Source organism: Elephas maximus, chromosome X (assembly GCF_024166365.1).
Source record: "Elephas maximus indicus isolate mEleMax1 chromosome X, mEleMax1 primary haplotype, whole genome shotgun sequence".
NCBI classification, from domain to species: Eukaryota; Metazoa; Chordata; class Mammalia; order Proboscidea; family Elephantidae; genus Elephas; species Elephas maximus.
In genome coordinates this window covers 134,470,792-134,485,852 of record NC_064846.1, presented here as the reverse complement: position 1 = coordinate 134,485,852, position 15,061 = coordinate 134,470,792, and the positions used below count along the sequence as shown (strand labels likewise).

The following is a 15,061-nucleotide window of genomic DNA, read 5'->3' as shown; positions in this document are numbered from 1 at the left end:
TATGCATTCTCATGCCCATTTTACAGACAAGAAAACAGGCTTAGAGAGGCTACACAACCACTGGGGACAGAGCTCCCATCTTTTGGAGCGTTGCTCCAAAGTTCATGACCTGTCCACCATACTGTGGTCTCCCAGACATTTTGGTCACTTATTTGTGCCAGGCTTGCAAAGATAAGTAAGGCAGTCCCTGCCCTTGGGGAGTTCGTAGTCTAGTGCGGAAGACAGACTGCAATCTAATGAGATAAGGGCTCTGAATGCAGGATGGTCCAAGTACCATGGGAGCCCTTCGGAATATCCTTATCATTATTGCCCTTCAATCCTGCCTCTACTTTCTTAGTCCTTCTGGCTTCTTAGCAAGACTACTCTTCTTAACCTTCTTTAGGTACTAGCTTCTGGTTTCTTTCCCACGTGTTTCTTCTTTTCTGTCAATGGGTCTGCTCTCCACACACCTGGCAGGGATCCTGGCCCCTACTTCTTGGAGAGGCTGCCTGGGTTGGATAGACTTCCTTGGCCTCTGGAGCTCTGGAACCCGAGGGGAGGAGCTTGACCCTGCCTGCAGTCTCAGGCTTACTCAGCTGGGAAATGGGCACAGGGGACCAGACACTGAGCAGGCTGGTAGTGCCTGGCAAGGCTTTTACTGAAGCCTGTTAAAGGGCTTTGGGCTTCCTCTGATGAAAGGCACTTAAGTGCATCTGGTTATGATTACAGGGGAGGAGAAAGCCAGGAGGTCTCTTGGGGGATTGGACCAGTCATCTGGCTCTGCCCTCCTCCAGGCAGAGCTGGCTGCTGGTGAGGCCAGGAGGCCAGGTGTGGGGGCAGGCAGGAAGCAGAGCCAGTACAAAACCCTCCATCTCTGAACCTCCACCCCTCCAGGCTCCCGACCCCAGCCCCTGGCTCAGTCAGGCCTGGACTTCCAGAAACAGCATGGTGGCTGAGGGTTGCCAGGCGCCTAGAAGTCAAGGTCAGTGTGACTGCTGCCCACCTCTGACCAAAAGCTCTTCAGGGATCTCCATCTCCAAAATACTCTCCCAAGCACTCCTGACCCTCCATCAACCTTCCCGTATGTCCTTCTCCCTTTGACTATGAGGTTTTTGTCTCCAGGGTTTCTGGAAGTGATGAAAACTAAGGAAATGCAGACTTTTAAAAGTTGAAAAAGAAAAGCCTCAACATTTTGTTTCTCCTCTTCCGCTATCGTTTCCCAGAAACCAGACATCGTTAAGGACGTTCCACGTCACTATAACTGACAATCATGCTGAATTAAATGAAGAGATTAATATTAAAATAACGTGACTGCCTGATGCTATTCTGAGGCAGTCCTGAGCCCCTGGGCGCCCCACATCTGCCCCTGCGTGTGACTCCTCGTGGGCACAAAAAGCTCTTGGGGGAGCGGATGGGTTAAACACAGTCCGCAGTTCTAGAAACGAAAATGCTGTTTCTTATTCCCGCCCTGATTCAATCCTGCTGCGTGTTATTATTGTCAAGTCTCTTCGCACCACCGTTTCTAAAAAGAAAACCCGTGGGTCTGTGCGGCCCTCCGCCGCCTGCTTGGCTTTTCTTGTGCACGCAGCCGGGTCTGCGTGGATTCAGCACGTCGTGACCGCCTTGCGGGCGCGCACGGACACCCTCGGATTGGCATTTCGGGAAGACCTGGGCGCATTGTCTCACCAGCGACACACATACACACACACAAATAATAATTTTTTTTTCCACAAACCCCCTGGCCGACACTCCTGGCAACCTATAATTAGAGATGACCTTTGCGAAAGGCAATTAAAATATGTTAATGATCGATGCACTCTCCCGTTTCCAAAAAGGACAACACACAGGTGTTGGCTTCAGGAGGTTCCACCTGGCTGGGCCGGGAGGGTTCCTCCGGCTTAGGAATGAACTCTTTTCTCCCGGGAAGCTTCGATTCCTTGGGAGCGCTGCTCCCCGCCTGCCCCTCCCCTCCCCCACCAGAGCTCCGGCAACCAGGAGCTTGCTGGCGGCGGCAGGGCTTTGTCATCGGAAAGCACACACAGACACGCACACGCGCGCACCCGGCCACCACGGGACCGCGGCGCCCGCTGCGCCGTGTCCTCCCTCGCCGCGCTCCTCTCCCCGCCCCCTCTTTTTAAGAGCTTCTCTAAGCCCTTTCTTCCGTTCTTTTTGTGTCCGGTTTTTGCATCGAGGAGCTCGGGGAGGATTTTAGGGGGGGCCTCGGCAGGGCGCGGGACGGCGGCAGGGAGGGAGGACTCCGGACCCGACCACCGCGGAAAGGACGCGTGGGCAGCCGGGCTTTGTTCTGCTCCTGGCCCCCGCCCGAAGGGCGGAAAAGCCTCCGCCAAGCTGGGGCCCGTCGGCGGATTGGCGGCGGGGAAAACTAATACCCCCTCCCCAACCAAACTGGGACGTGAAATCGCCTCCGGAGTTCGCTCCGGCCTCGGTCCGGGTGGGGCGCATCGCCGTGGGGAGGATCTCCCTGTCCACAAGTGGCTGTCCCCACACAGACAAATGTGCAGTATCATTATGGTGGCTCCTGTTGCACGAGGCCTCGGGGGTCCTCCGGTGGCGTGCGCACCCCACCCCTACAGGGCGCGGAGGGCGAGAGGTGGACTCAGAGGCAGGGCTCCCCCGGGGGCTGCCTGGAGGAGACGCCGCGTCGGGCCCTCCCGCACCTCCCGGCTGCCTTCCGGGACCGCGAGCGCGAAGCCAGGGCGGCCTCTCGCCTTTCATTACGCGGCCTACGAAAGCAGCAGCCTAGGCAAATATGTAGCTATTAAAATTAATCGCCCTGCGTTGTCAGCTGAACATAATGCAAATTATTTATGGGCTGTCTGCGCAATATTTATCATCGTGCAGGCTCCAGGCGCTTCGTGCCTCCCGGCCTCCCCCGCCCGCCCCGGCCCGCGGAGGGCGAAGCTGCTCTCAGGCAGCGGTGGGCTGGGGGATCTGGGCACCCGTATGGAGTTCGGAGGGCCAGGCTGCGCACCAGACTGTCTTCTGGGCCGAGGGTCTATCTTTAGTTTCTGCCATTCATTCCCACATTTACTGTGCAAAATTAGGAGGTTCACGAAATCGTGGGTAAAACCAGTTTGGAGAAATCTGAACCAAACAAGCTCCAGCCCGAGGGGGTGATGCGGTCAGAGGCTCCTAGGCTGCCTAAGCGAATCTTCTGTGGTTTAAGTTTGTCCTCCAACCCAGGAAACCTGTGTTTGCGGAAGCTGGATTCGCACTTGGAGAAACCGAGGGCCTAGAATGTGCCCGGCAGAACCGAGGACAATGCTGTAGACTGAAACAAGAATTCGGTGTCCTTGGACCCTCAAAACTTGTTTGCAGATCGCAGATAACAGATTAAGTCGAATTGTCCAAATCGGCCAACCGTTTAGTTTATCGCTGCTGGGGGGCCCTTGATAGTCGCTGCACTTTTTATATGTAAAAACAGCCTTGATGCCTCCTAAACGGTTTTTGTGTGGCTTTTGTTTCTCTTTCAACTACGGTGTTTTAAAAAACAGCAGCAACATGTCACCCCACCCCCTCTCCAACCAAGCCTTGTCGTTAAAAAGAAAAAGAAAAAACCAGGAGAGATAATCTATAGGACAATCCCCCCCTACTGGTCGGCGCTGGCGTTGGGGCTTTTTTACGCAGATCGAGCTGTCCCGGGCTGCCGAGGTAAACAGGCTTTCTGCACCGCTGCTAAATTAATCACGAGGGGAAAGAACCGGGACTGCGGGGTTGGGGAGGCCTCGGGACCTTGACTGGGTGCTAGGACGAGGAGAGCACAGCACGAGGGGCAGCGGGTGGAGGCTGATTGACCCTGCCCGTAGGCCCTGGGGTCAGGGAGGCAAGAGGAAGGCCAGTGGGCAGTCCGCCAGAGGCCGCCCCCTCGCAATCTGCGAGGCGAGTGAATGCGCAACCTGGGCCTCGGTGCCCAGCGCGCCTGGGCGCCACCTGGGTCCGGTCACGCTGCGTGAGCCCATCTGCGGAGGCGGTCACGGGGTACCCCTCCCACACAGTTTAGCAGCTCTAGGCCTTCAGGACGCAGAGGCAGGCCTAGTTCTTCTCATGTTCATTTTAAACAAATCATTGCCCTTCTTCACTGTACACACCTCGCAGGCCACTGTCACCTCGACTTAGCTGGCCAAGCCTGAGTCAAGGCCTACTTCCGGGGTCCTGGGGGGTGGGTGTCTATCTTCGGGCATCTGCTCTCCAGACTAACAGAGGGCTACAGAGTCAGGAAGCTACTTTGAATTTATCTTCTTCATCTTGTTTTCTTTAACTTAAAATGTGATTTGTCCCAGTTGAGAGGCCCTTTTTCTTTCCCGTTAGCCCCTTAAATCCTGACAAGGATTTTTCTTAGGACGTTGCGAAGATTCTCCCATTATTTCAGAAACTTAATTTGAAGTGATGTAAAAGAGGTTCAAAGTGTTAGGTTGCTTTTGGGTTGCCTTTATCTTTTACATTCCTGCATGGATTTGAGGAAGGGCTGTCTTTTACTGTTGTTTTTTTAAACCAGCAAATCACTGTTTTTCTAGGGTAAGGGAGACCTAAGATTGACCACAGTGAGGTAGAGAGGTCAGGCCACGTTTACGAAGTGCTTTAAAATATTCTCTTTTGGGCCTCAGAAACCCACTGAGGTAAGCAGGATGGGTGGTGGTGTTTCCATTTTGCGGATGAGGAGACTGACCCCCTCCCCTCCAAGTTTCAGGAAGCTAGTATTCTTCATTGAACTGGAACCAGAAGCCAGGTGAAACCCTCCACCTCCTGCCCCCGCCCACTCTCCATGGCCCCTCAGATAACGGTCATTTAGTAAATGCTGCATCCTTCTCTGGGATCTGTCTGCTGAGAGCCGGCCACCCTCCTGGCTGTGGCAGCTCCTTCCAAAGCCTGCAAACCGCAGGCATGGTCTCTTAGAAGCATCAGTCTACGCACTGCTCCCCACCCGGTCAATTCCGACTCCAAGCCCGGGAGGACAATTTTAAAGCGTTTCTGCAGGCAGACCCTCTGGCCGCGCCGGAAGTGTTTTATGGACCTGTGAGCTGAGTTAATCCCAGGAGGGGCGGCAGGATTAGTCCCCGGTGTGGGTGGGGGATTCCTGTGTTTAGATTTAATCCCCTGGGGGGTGAAGAGATGGGGGGTCGGAAGGCCTTCAGCAATGTGTGCCCCCTCCGCATTAAACTCTGAGGTTTGGGCCGGGGTGGATGGAAACCGAGGCATGTGGCCCTGACTCCCAGCCCGCGCGCGGTCCTTGGCAGGCGTGGTGTGGGAGGCAGAGGACGCCCCGCCTAGACGCACCCGGGGAGACCAGTACAGCCGTGGAGAGCGAGTGGAGAGCGCAGTCGTGTGTGGTTTTTTTCCACGTTTTATTCTTCCAGCCTGTGGAAAGGAGGAGAGCCGCAACCAGGGGAGGGAGCCGGAAAGAAACACTTAATCACCGGCGTCTCGCTGCTCGTCACGCGAAGATGGCAGCGGCTCCCTTGGGTTTCAAGGTTCCGGGAAAGGCGTGTGTTCTGCCTTGAGGCGGGCAGTTTGCTGCGCTCCCTCCCTCCTCTCAGCGGCCGGCTGGGGCTCACCAAGCCTCTCGGCACGGGCAAGTCCGGTAGACCCGCCGGCTGTCAGGCCAGCCTTCCCCTTTGCGGGCCCCAGCCCTGGGAGGGAAAGGGGGTGTCTACCGGCAGGGGCACGCCTGGCCCAGCCACGGAGCAGTGGGTCCGGGAGCTCAAAGTAAAGGCTCAAGGAGGTGGGGTGCTGAGCCTTTAGTGCCACCTGGGACCATGAACCCCTCCCACACCCACTCCGACCCGGCTCTGACCGTGAACACCCAAACTCCCATACACACACATATACGCACACTCCTGCCCGCTCGAACCACAAATCTCCCCCACCCGCCGACACACACACAGGCCTGGCTCTGACCACGAACACCGCAACGCCCATACACACACATACACACACACATTCCCCCCGGCTCATGAGCCCCCCTCAAACCCACGCACACTTCGGCCCAGCTCGGACCACGAACCCCGCCAACGCACACCCACAGGCCTGTTCAGACCACGAACTCCTCACACACACCCACGCACACATTCTTGCCCATCTCTGACCACGAACCTCCTCCCCCTCACACATACACACACCGGCCAGGGGCCCGCAGGGGTGTCAAGCCACGGCCAATACACGCTGTGCAGGGCAGATCCCTACTAGAGGTGGCCTGGGGCCGAGTCAGCGTTCGTGGGAGAGGGGATTTACAGCCACCTCCATCCACACGCAGGTCCCACTGCCCGGCCCTCCCCTCTGTCCCCTGGGCCATCGCAAAATACGGAGCACACAGGTCCCCGCCAGCGCTGTCAGTTTCGGGGGGTGGGGGGTGGGCACAGGCTCCAGGAGTGCCAGCGTGAGCACAGATGCTGGGGAGCTGGACAGTGGGGCCCCTCGCCCAGTCTTCCCCGGAGCAGCACACAACCGCCACGGGCTTCCGAAGCGCCGGAGCTGGGAGGAGGAAGAGAAGGCGATGGAGGCCCGGGAGGCGCCTGGAACCCGTATTTGTGTGTGTGTGTCAGCGAGCGAGTGTTTAGGGGAGGTTAAGGGTTAGTGTGATCAACTCGAACCAGCCGTCCCAACCCAGACTGACGAGCTAGGTTCTCCGGCTCCCCCACCGCGGAGCTCTGCGCCTAGGGCTGGCGACTCACGTGGAGGGGGAGCCCGGAGCTGCGGGAGGCGCCGCCGGGCGGCCGGCCGGCCCCGCGGGAGGAGCCCGGGGGCCCGCCCGGAGCCCGGGGACCCGCGTGACCCAGCCGCCCCCGCAGGCGGCGGTTTAGCTCCGCCGCCCGGGCCCACTGACACTTGGCGATAAGGAGTTCTTCGGCAATCGGCTGTCCCCAGACCCCAGTCACCTCCGGCGGACGTGACTGCCGGATGCTATTCGGCGAGGTGGAGCAAGGGGGCTTTGCACAGCCTTCCCTTGACCCCTTCTCCGCCGGAGCCAAAGTAACGTACGACACTTACGAACTTTCCTTTGCAAAATAAGAGTCAAATAATTGGGCCTTCTGGTCTCTTACCCTGTCCCATAACTTCTTCCTTTGGAAGGCTGGACTCCAGATCCTCCCATACAAGTCATCTTCACTATGAAATACTGGAGAGGCAGCGCAGCCCTCCCTTCCTCGGGTGCTACTTTGGGCAACCCGCTTAACAGCTCTGGGCCGCATTTGTAAAGTGCTTAGAATTCTGCCTCTCACATAGGGCTACATGTGTTTTGTTTGTTTCGTCTTTGCTACTCTGGACGGGGAGGAAGGTAAGGAAAACATCTAGGTCAAAGTTTCCTCGAGGCCTATATACAGCCAGGGAACTTGGGCAGGGTGGAAGGGACACTAAAGGCCACAGAAAAATTAAGAAGGCAAAATGGGCCCAAACTGGACAGGATTTAAAGGCCTTGGGGGTGGGAGTGGAGGTGGGGGGGTGGAAGTACTCTTCGATCCCGCTGTTAGACGGGATAATTGTGAGCCCAAGGGAAGCTCCTGCCAGGGCTCTGGCGCCCTTACCTGCCCACTCCCTGTGGCCTTGGACGAAAGGCCCTGTTTTCCAGGATCTCCAGCCCATTCTTCCAGACAACCCTTTTTGATGGCTCAAGGCCACCTCCTATAGATCAGGTCATGGAACGATGGGCAAAAGCTCCATCCCCTGGGGAGTGTACTTTAGCTGGAGTTTAACACTGGCTCACGGCTGGTGTGGGACAGGCTTTGTCCCTGGGCCGTTTGTGGGCCACATTTTACTGACACACAAATGCATGTATTATTTCTGTACAAAAAATCGGTCAGATTTCTAATTTCAAAAGGTCTCCCATTTCCCTTGAAATGGGGTCTCCTGTGCAATGAAGAGATGGGGAAAAGAAGGGTCTGAGGAGGCCACAGTGCCACTCACTCGCCGCCGAGCCTCTCCCAGGTCACTCCTAATTCATTAGGTGGGACTGCCTTTTCCTTTTCAAAGACAACGCAAATGGCCTTTCCCTTCCGCGGCTGCCGGCGCTGGCCTAGTCGCTGAAATGTGCTGGCGGTGTGCTCTAGTCTCGGTAGATCCTTATCGGAATGTGCGTGCCAGGCTGCCAGCCCCACGAAAGACAAAGACACGGGCGCCTCCGGGTTTGCTCCCGAGGCCTCAAGGTCACCTCCGGGGTTTCCCCTTCACACCCCCTGGCACCCAGGCCCTTGCTGGCCAGCCTCCGGAAGAAGCCCGCAGCCTTAAGTCAGAATTCCAATTCTCCAGCACCAGCCGCACAGTTCACATTTCTCCTCTGCCAAGGCCGCATGGTGCCCAAGCGAGAGTCCGAGGGCGGCAGCAGCACCTTTGCAAGAAAAGCACGAGCCAAGAGAAAAACGTGGGCTAAAACCCAGGGCCACCTACTATTAAATACAAACCCTAGGCAGGAGTTTGCAGGAAGTAAGCAAACCCCTAAAGGGAAACCACAATAAAATAAACCCCCTTTTCGTGTTCTATTAATTAAAGGTCCTCGAAGGTGGAGCGCAAAGGGGACCACGCCTTTTTAGGACACACACGGACCGTGCCAAGATACATCGTGCTCAGCCTGGCATGTCCTACACACACGTTTGATATCAGGCAGAGAGCTAGGTTCGCATCTACCGATTTAGCAGTTCTCAGTATTCGTAACTGACCCAACCTGTACTTGCTTAAAAAAAAAAAAAAAAAAGACTGAGCTTGCTTGAAATATACACGGAAATCCTGTATTTAGATGGGGTAAGGAGCCCTCGTGGCGCAGTGGTTAAAGCGCTCGGCCGCGAACTGAAAGGTCAGCGGCTGGAACACACCAGCCCTCCGCTCCGTGGGAGAAAGATGTGGCAGTCTGCTTCCATGAAGATTTACAGCCTTGGAAACCCTATGGGGCAATTCTACTCTGTCCTATAGGGTCGCTTTGAGTAGAAAGCGACTGGACGGCAATGGGTTTGGCTTTAGGTTTAAGTTCCCGCAGCTGTCTGACCACATTTGTCTGGTCCCTGTGAGAATCCACGTTTTCTAGCCGGGAAGGGGCAGGCGGCCCTCGTGGCTCCTCCTTAGGCGGTTTCCTGGCGGGGCGCCCTTCCTCCCCAAGCACCAGGAACGGAGGCGGCCGCATTAATACTCGCCGGCAGCCTGCTATGACTTATACTGTCATTTTTTCCATCGGTCAGGATCGGGTTGGGGGGAGGTCTCCTCCGAGGGGCTCTGCACGGATCGTTGGGTTTTCCCCGGCGAACTTAACACGGAGGCAAAGGGGCAGATGGAAACCCGGCCTCCGCTGGCCCGGCGCGCATAAGCACCGCACTAGGGAGCTCGCCGCAAAGCCAGGGCTGGATTTTCGCGGCCCGGGCCGGCGGCCTCTCCGCGCCTGCACGATCCTCTCTCCCTGGGGCTGAGCAAAAGTGCTCGCCTAATTCCGCCCTGGAGACAGCAGCTGTGTGGAAACCGGGGGAAAAAAACGCAACTTTTCCAACAGAAAGTGTGTGCGCACAGGAGAGGTGAAGGCCCACCCCGATTCTGTGCACGTACAGACACAGCATCTAATCAGTGTCACTGCCAGGAATACGCTTCCGCGGCAAGCGACACCCCCGCCCCCGCCAACCTGCAGGAAAGGCGGCGGCGGGGGGGGGGGGGATGCAAATGGCGTCTCGCGTCGTCCCAGACACTGCGCTGATCCCGCCGCTGCGACTCAAGAGCAGACGTGCGGTTGCAACGGGCCAAGCACCGCCGCTCTGGGAATGCGAACACGCTGGTGGCCCGGACCCCTGTCCTATACCCGAGTCACGGGAAAAGAAACTAGCACCGCTCCGAGGCCATTCCACCGTCCCCACCTCTGGAAGAGCCGCCCTTCCCCAACTGGGTGGGGGGTGGGCAGGAAACTTTGCAAGCCGACTGTTCAGCGCCTTCCCGTAGTGGCGCGGGAGAGGAACGTGGGTGGGTTTTCCAGTCCGCGGCCTGCCCACACTAACCCGCTCTTCCAGGCCTCGGACTTGAAACTTGTGGACTATTGGGGGTGGAGGGTGGCTTTTCGGTCCACTCTGGAGTGGACACCGAAGTCGGGCGTCCTCAAGGACTCTGGCGGATGGCCAAGTTTGTATCCTTTCCCTCCCACACTGGAGTGGCGCGCGCCACTTTGGGAAAGCGCGAGACTCCCACCCCCGGCCACGAGGCCACTCCTCGCTCCAAGGTGGAGCCGATGGTTTCCCTAGAGCACTCTCTCGCGCTCCCGAAGCTTCTGCACACTCCCACACCCCAGGGGAGCCCCCGAGATGTCCCGAGTCTTCCCTCGCTTATCCGGGGCGGCGGGGGGGGGCGGTGCTGTATATGTTGTGTGCACTACCGCTGCCGTGCCGCCGCCGAGCCACCTCGGCAACCCGCCCTGGCCTCCTCTCCCCCAGCCTCGGGCTCTGCTGATCCCTGCTCGGAGTAGCCCTGCGGGACGAACCCTCCCCGACGCATAATGAGACGCCCCTGGCACGCAGGCAGAGATGGCGGTTCCGGTCGTTCCGGGATTTGCGTGCAAGAAGAAAACAAGGCCAGCGACTACAGAAGCGGCGCTTTTATTCTGGGGGTTCAGACGCCCGCGCGGTCTTCCGTGGGTCTCACTAGTGCCCCTCCTGCTGGAGGCCCGCCTCCCTTCCCGCCCCCACCCCCACCCCGCAATCCCTCGTCCCGCCGGTGCCGCACCACGCGGAGCACCGAGTGCCCTGGCCCCTACACCAGCCCTTCCATAACTCGCGCGCCGCCTTAGCTCCGGGCTTGGGGCGTCGCTCGCACCCAGCGCCCAGAGGACGCCGGTTCCACCATCGGCTGCGAAAGCCGCCGCCCCGCACCACCCCCGCCCGGCCCGGCCCGGCCCGGCCCGGCCCGGCCCGGCCCTTGTCCCTGCCCGGCTCCCCCGCCAGCTGCGCTGCGACCGCCGCACGTGACCCGCCCCCATTGCGGCTTCCGCTGAGCTGCCTGTTCCGGAGCACAAACAATTTCTGCTCTGACGCGGGGTCTCTCGGGCCTTGGCGTCCTCTCCTCCCTGCGCCCCCCCCCCCCTTCCGGGTACGAGAACTCAAAACAACTCGCTGACCTTCGGGCAGACCAGCTCCGGCTTCCTCCTACTCCGGCATTCCGCTCAAACCAAGTAGCGGCGGCTTCTAAGATTTCACTCGGCGCTGGGCTGGTGGGGGAGGGGGTGATTTCCCCGGGAGGGGTGTCTCAGATCGAAAGAGCCACTTCAAGCTCCTTTCCCTCCTCCGAGGTGAGTTCTTAGACTATCTTGAGGCCCTGGGGAAACGCGGGTAGCCACGCGCAAAGAAAGCCCACCCGCACATGCTGCCATTTCTAGAGTCTGCCTCGATTTTCAGGGTCACGGCCTAGAGGCAGAGGGCCTGGCCAGTCTGGGAAATACCACCAGACAGTGGACTAGGCGCCAGGCAGAGTTGGGGGTGGGGTGGTGGTGTTGCGCTAAATAATAGTAGCTCCCACTTCCAGGCTCTCTGGTAAGTACTTCATCAGCTCTCCAACTTTACGGATCAAGAAACTGAGGCATGGAGACAGTTCAGTTATGTAACTTGTTCAGGGTCACCCAGCGGATTAAATGACTTAGAGAGAATTAGAGCTCAGGTATCTCAGAGTCCAGGGTGGTTAAACATTGTGCCGTAGTGCTCACCTTGGAATCAAAGTACAGACCAGTCTTCGATTCCCAGTGCATTGTCATCGAGTCGATTCCCACTCATAGCGACCCAATAATACAGAGCAGAATTGCCCCATAGGGTTTCCTCGGATGTAGTGTAGCCTTATGGTTGACACATAGTAGACACTCAATAAGCAACTATGGAATGCAGGGGTGTCTGAATAAATGATTGGTAGAATCACTGATGGCAAATGGTTTTAGAGAAAACAGCCCAAACCATTTCCTTCTAAGAGGATTTTCCTACCTTAATAACACCTCTAGCAGTTTTTTTTTTGAGTGTTTGCAGTTAACAGGAAACTCTTAAACATATTAATCCCCCCCACACACACCTACCCCCCCAGCCAATCAACCTGGAAGCATTTGAACTTACTGGAGTGAGTCCCCAAAACAGCTTCTACTTGACCTCACCCATTTTTTTTCCACTCTGTTCCTGCTCTTTAGGCTTCTGTTCAGGGTCGGGCAGTCAGGAGGGAATAATGAAGACGTGGCAAGAGGGGACACACACCAAACATGGCTCATTGGCTTTCCTGTGACAGGCTGGTGGTGGTGGGGTCAGGGGAGCAGGGCTTGCAGCTCCGTGGTTATTTTTTAATTCATGAACCACAGAAGAGACACCACAAGCCTTGCAGCTTGCTTCAGAGTTGCAGCCCTCACCAGCTGTGAGGTCACATCTCATGGAAGGCAGTCATCTACCTAGACTGACAGCCCTGAGATGCTGGTCAGCTATTTGGAAAGCTGTCACTGGTGCTCTGTGCTGTTCTGCTCCTTCCAGTGGCCAAAAGAGGATGCAATGGAAAAAAAACTTAGGTAGTCCAATAGAATGTATTTTTATATCATATTGTTATCTCCCTCCCCCCTCATTTTTTAAACCTACACCAACTTATCCCTTCTATGTCACTACATGGGCAACCTTAAATGGGAGCAAATTTCACTTCAGGTTCCCTGAAAGTAAACTTTCTCCCTTCGAATTTGATTCATCAAACATCTGTTGAATACCTCTGTGGTGTAAGACACACTACTAGACAGAACATGGAGTAAGAAAATAACTATTCTCTGTTTGGATTATTGTTAGTCCCCCCCTTTCCTCCTTTCCTTCTCTCCTTTCTTCCCTTTTTTTTCCTGACCATTGTGTATTTTGGCACATGTTCCTACTGAGATTATTAACCAAGAAATGAAAACATTTATTTTCCTTCTGAGGAGACTGGGTGGCACAAACAGTTTGTGCTCAACTGCTAACCTAAAGATTGGTGGTTCAAACCCACCTAGAAGTTCCATGGAAGAAAGGCCTAGCAAACTGCGTCCATAAAGATTATAGCTAAGAAAACCCCATGGGGCAGTTGTACTCTGCAACACATGGCGTCACCATGAGTCGGGGGCCGACTCAACAGCAGCTAACAACAATTTTCCTCTAAGCTACAACCCAGTCTTGATTATAAGGTTGGGTTTTCGGCTGTCTCTTTTACAGTCTGGTTTGGGGTGGCCAGCAGGACCCTGTGACCTCGGCCTGTAGCCCAACCCAGGTTGGAAGTACCAGATAATTTTCAAGGAGGCCACAGGCCTTAATCCCATGTTGCTGGATCGTAGCTGAGAACAACTCACTTGCCACTTGTGCAGAGGGGACTGGTGACAAGTGATGCTGAACTGGACGTTCAGGATGCTAATTTGATTTATTATCTGTGTACAGCCTGGGGAGGAGAGAAGGCTCATAAAAGTGTTCTAGGCTGGTCATTCTGAATGTGAGCATTTATTTATCTGCAAAGCTGCCGAAGGTCCCTGCAGGAAGTCGCGGGCGCAGCAACCCCTGACTACATAGACAAAAGTCTCCCCTTTACACAGGCCTGCTTTTATTGTTTCCAACAGCTTTGTGCTTTCCCTGGGGGAAGAGGAGAGTCACATAGTGAGCTTTCTTCCTCTTTTCTCACGCTGCAGAGGAAGTGATGTTGTGGAAACAGTGGCATTAACTTGGCCTGCAAACCACTCCGGAGCCAGAGTTTGGAAAAGCTTTCAGTGCAGGGTGGCACTCCAATGGTTCTCTTCCCCCCAGGCCCCAAGAAAACCCCAGCCTGGGTCTGAGCGTGGGAATGGCAGGTGCATACAGGTGGTGTGGAGCAAGAGGAACCATACTTGGGAATCATTGCCTGGATGCAAGGGGTTACTGGGGGATGGATGTTCCTGACCCCTTGAACCTGCTTCTGATTACGAATAAAGCCCCAGAAGGACTTAGTGAGCACTTTTCATCCATTCTTCATTCATTTGTTGAACAACATTTATTGATTACCCACTTTGTGCCAGGCACTTTGCCCACCTCGGTATGCAGTGGTAAGCAAAAGAGATGTATGGTCCCTGCCCTCATGGAGCTTGCATTCTGCTTTGCTTGGTACACCAAAGGTCAAATCCTGTAGCTTCTACCTCCTTAACATCTACCTTGTCCTCTTACTCATCCTACTGCCTTAATTCAAGGCCTTGAGGACTCTTCCCTGAACAACTGAACCCATCCTTCCCAAACTCATCTCCTCCATCTCATCGTGCCACCCCACTGCTGTAAGTCCTTTAGGCAGCAAGAAGGGGAAGGACAAGGGGCCAAGGGCACTCCCAGCTGAGTCAGCCTCCTTTAAAAAGGTTTCTCAGAAGTTCCACCCAATGGTTTCCACTTCTGTCTCATTAGCCACCTCTAGCTGCAAAAAGCAAACAACAACGTAAAACCCATTGCCATTGAGTTGATTCCGACTCATAATGACCCTGTAGGACAGAGTAGAACTTCCCCATAGGGTTTCCAAGGAGGAGCTGGTGGATTCGAACTGCGCATCTTTTGGTTAGCAGTCAAACACGTAACCACTGTGCCACCAGGGCCCCGTTCTAGCTGCAAGGGAGGTGAGAAGTGTTATTTTTTAGCTTGGGTACATTGCTGCCTCAATTAAATTACCAAGGGTGGATATTGGGTAGGTAACCTAGGTGGCGCAAATGGTTTGTACCTGACTATTAACCTCAAAGTTGGTGGTTTGAACCCACCCAGCGGTACCATGGAAGAAAGGCCTGTAGATCTGCTTCCATTAAGATTACAGCCAAGAAAACTCTGTGGTGCAGTTCTGTTCTGTAACACATGGAGTCACAATGAGTTGGAATCAACTTGACGGCAACGGGTCTTCTTGTTTTGTTTTGTTTTTTTTCACCAGCCACCTCTGCCCATATACTCACATAAAGTGTATGATGGATAGTGTGAAAACATTTACTATGTGGTTAAAAAAAAAAGTTGCCTTTGACTTGATTCTGACTCATGGAGACCCCATGTATGTCAGAGTAAAGCTGTGCTCCATAGGGTTTTCAATAGCTGATTTTTCAGAAATGGATCACCAGGCCTTTCTTCCGAGGTGCCTCTGGGTGGACTTGAAC

General features: G+C 55.4%; 1 protein-coding gene and 1 long non-coding RNA gene across 2 annotated transcripts in view; one reads left to right on the top strand and one right to left on the bottom strand.

Annotated features, from left to right (window-relative positions):
- Positions 1-11,150, bottom strand: part of BCOR (BCL6 corepressor) — a 125,735-nt gene extending 114,585 nt beyond the window's left edge. The window contains exon 1 of the mRNA XM_049871399.1: positions 11,066-11,150. The gene's annotated coding sequence lies outside the window, so the exon portion shown is untranslated. The remainder of the gene's footprint in view (positions 1-11,065) is intronic.
- The window catches only part of LOC126068653 (uncharacterized), a 44,937-nt gene continuing 41,025 nt past the window's right edge, over positions 11,150-15,061 (top strand). The window contains exon 1 of the long non-coding RNA XR_007515754.1: positions 11,150-11,236. This is a non-coding gene — a long non-coding RNA (uncharacterized LOC126068653). The remainder of the gene's footprint in view (positions 11,237-15,061) is intronic.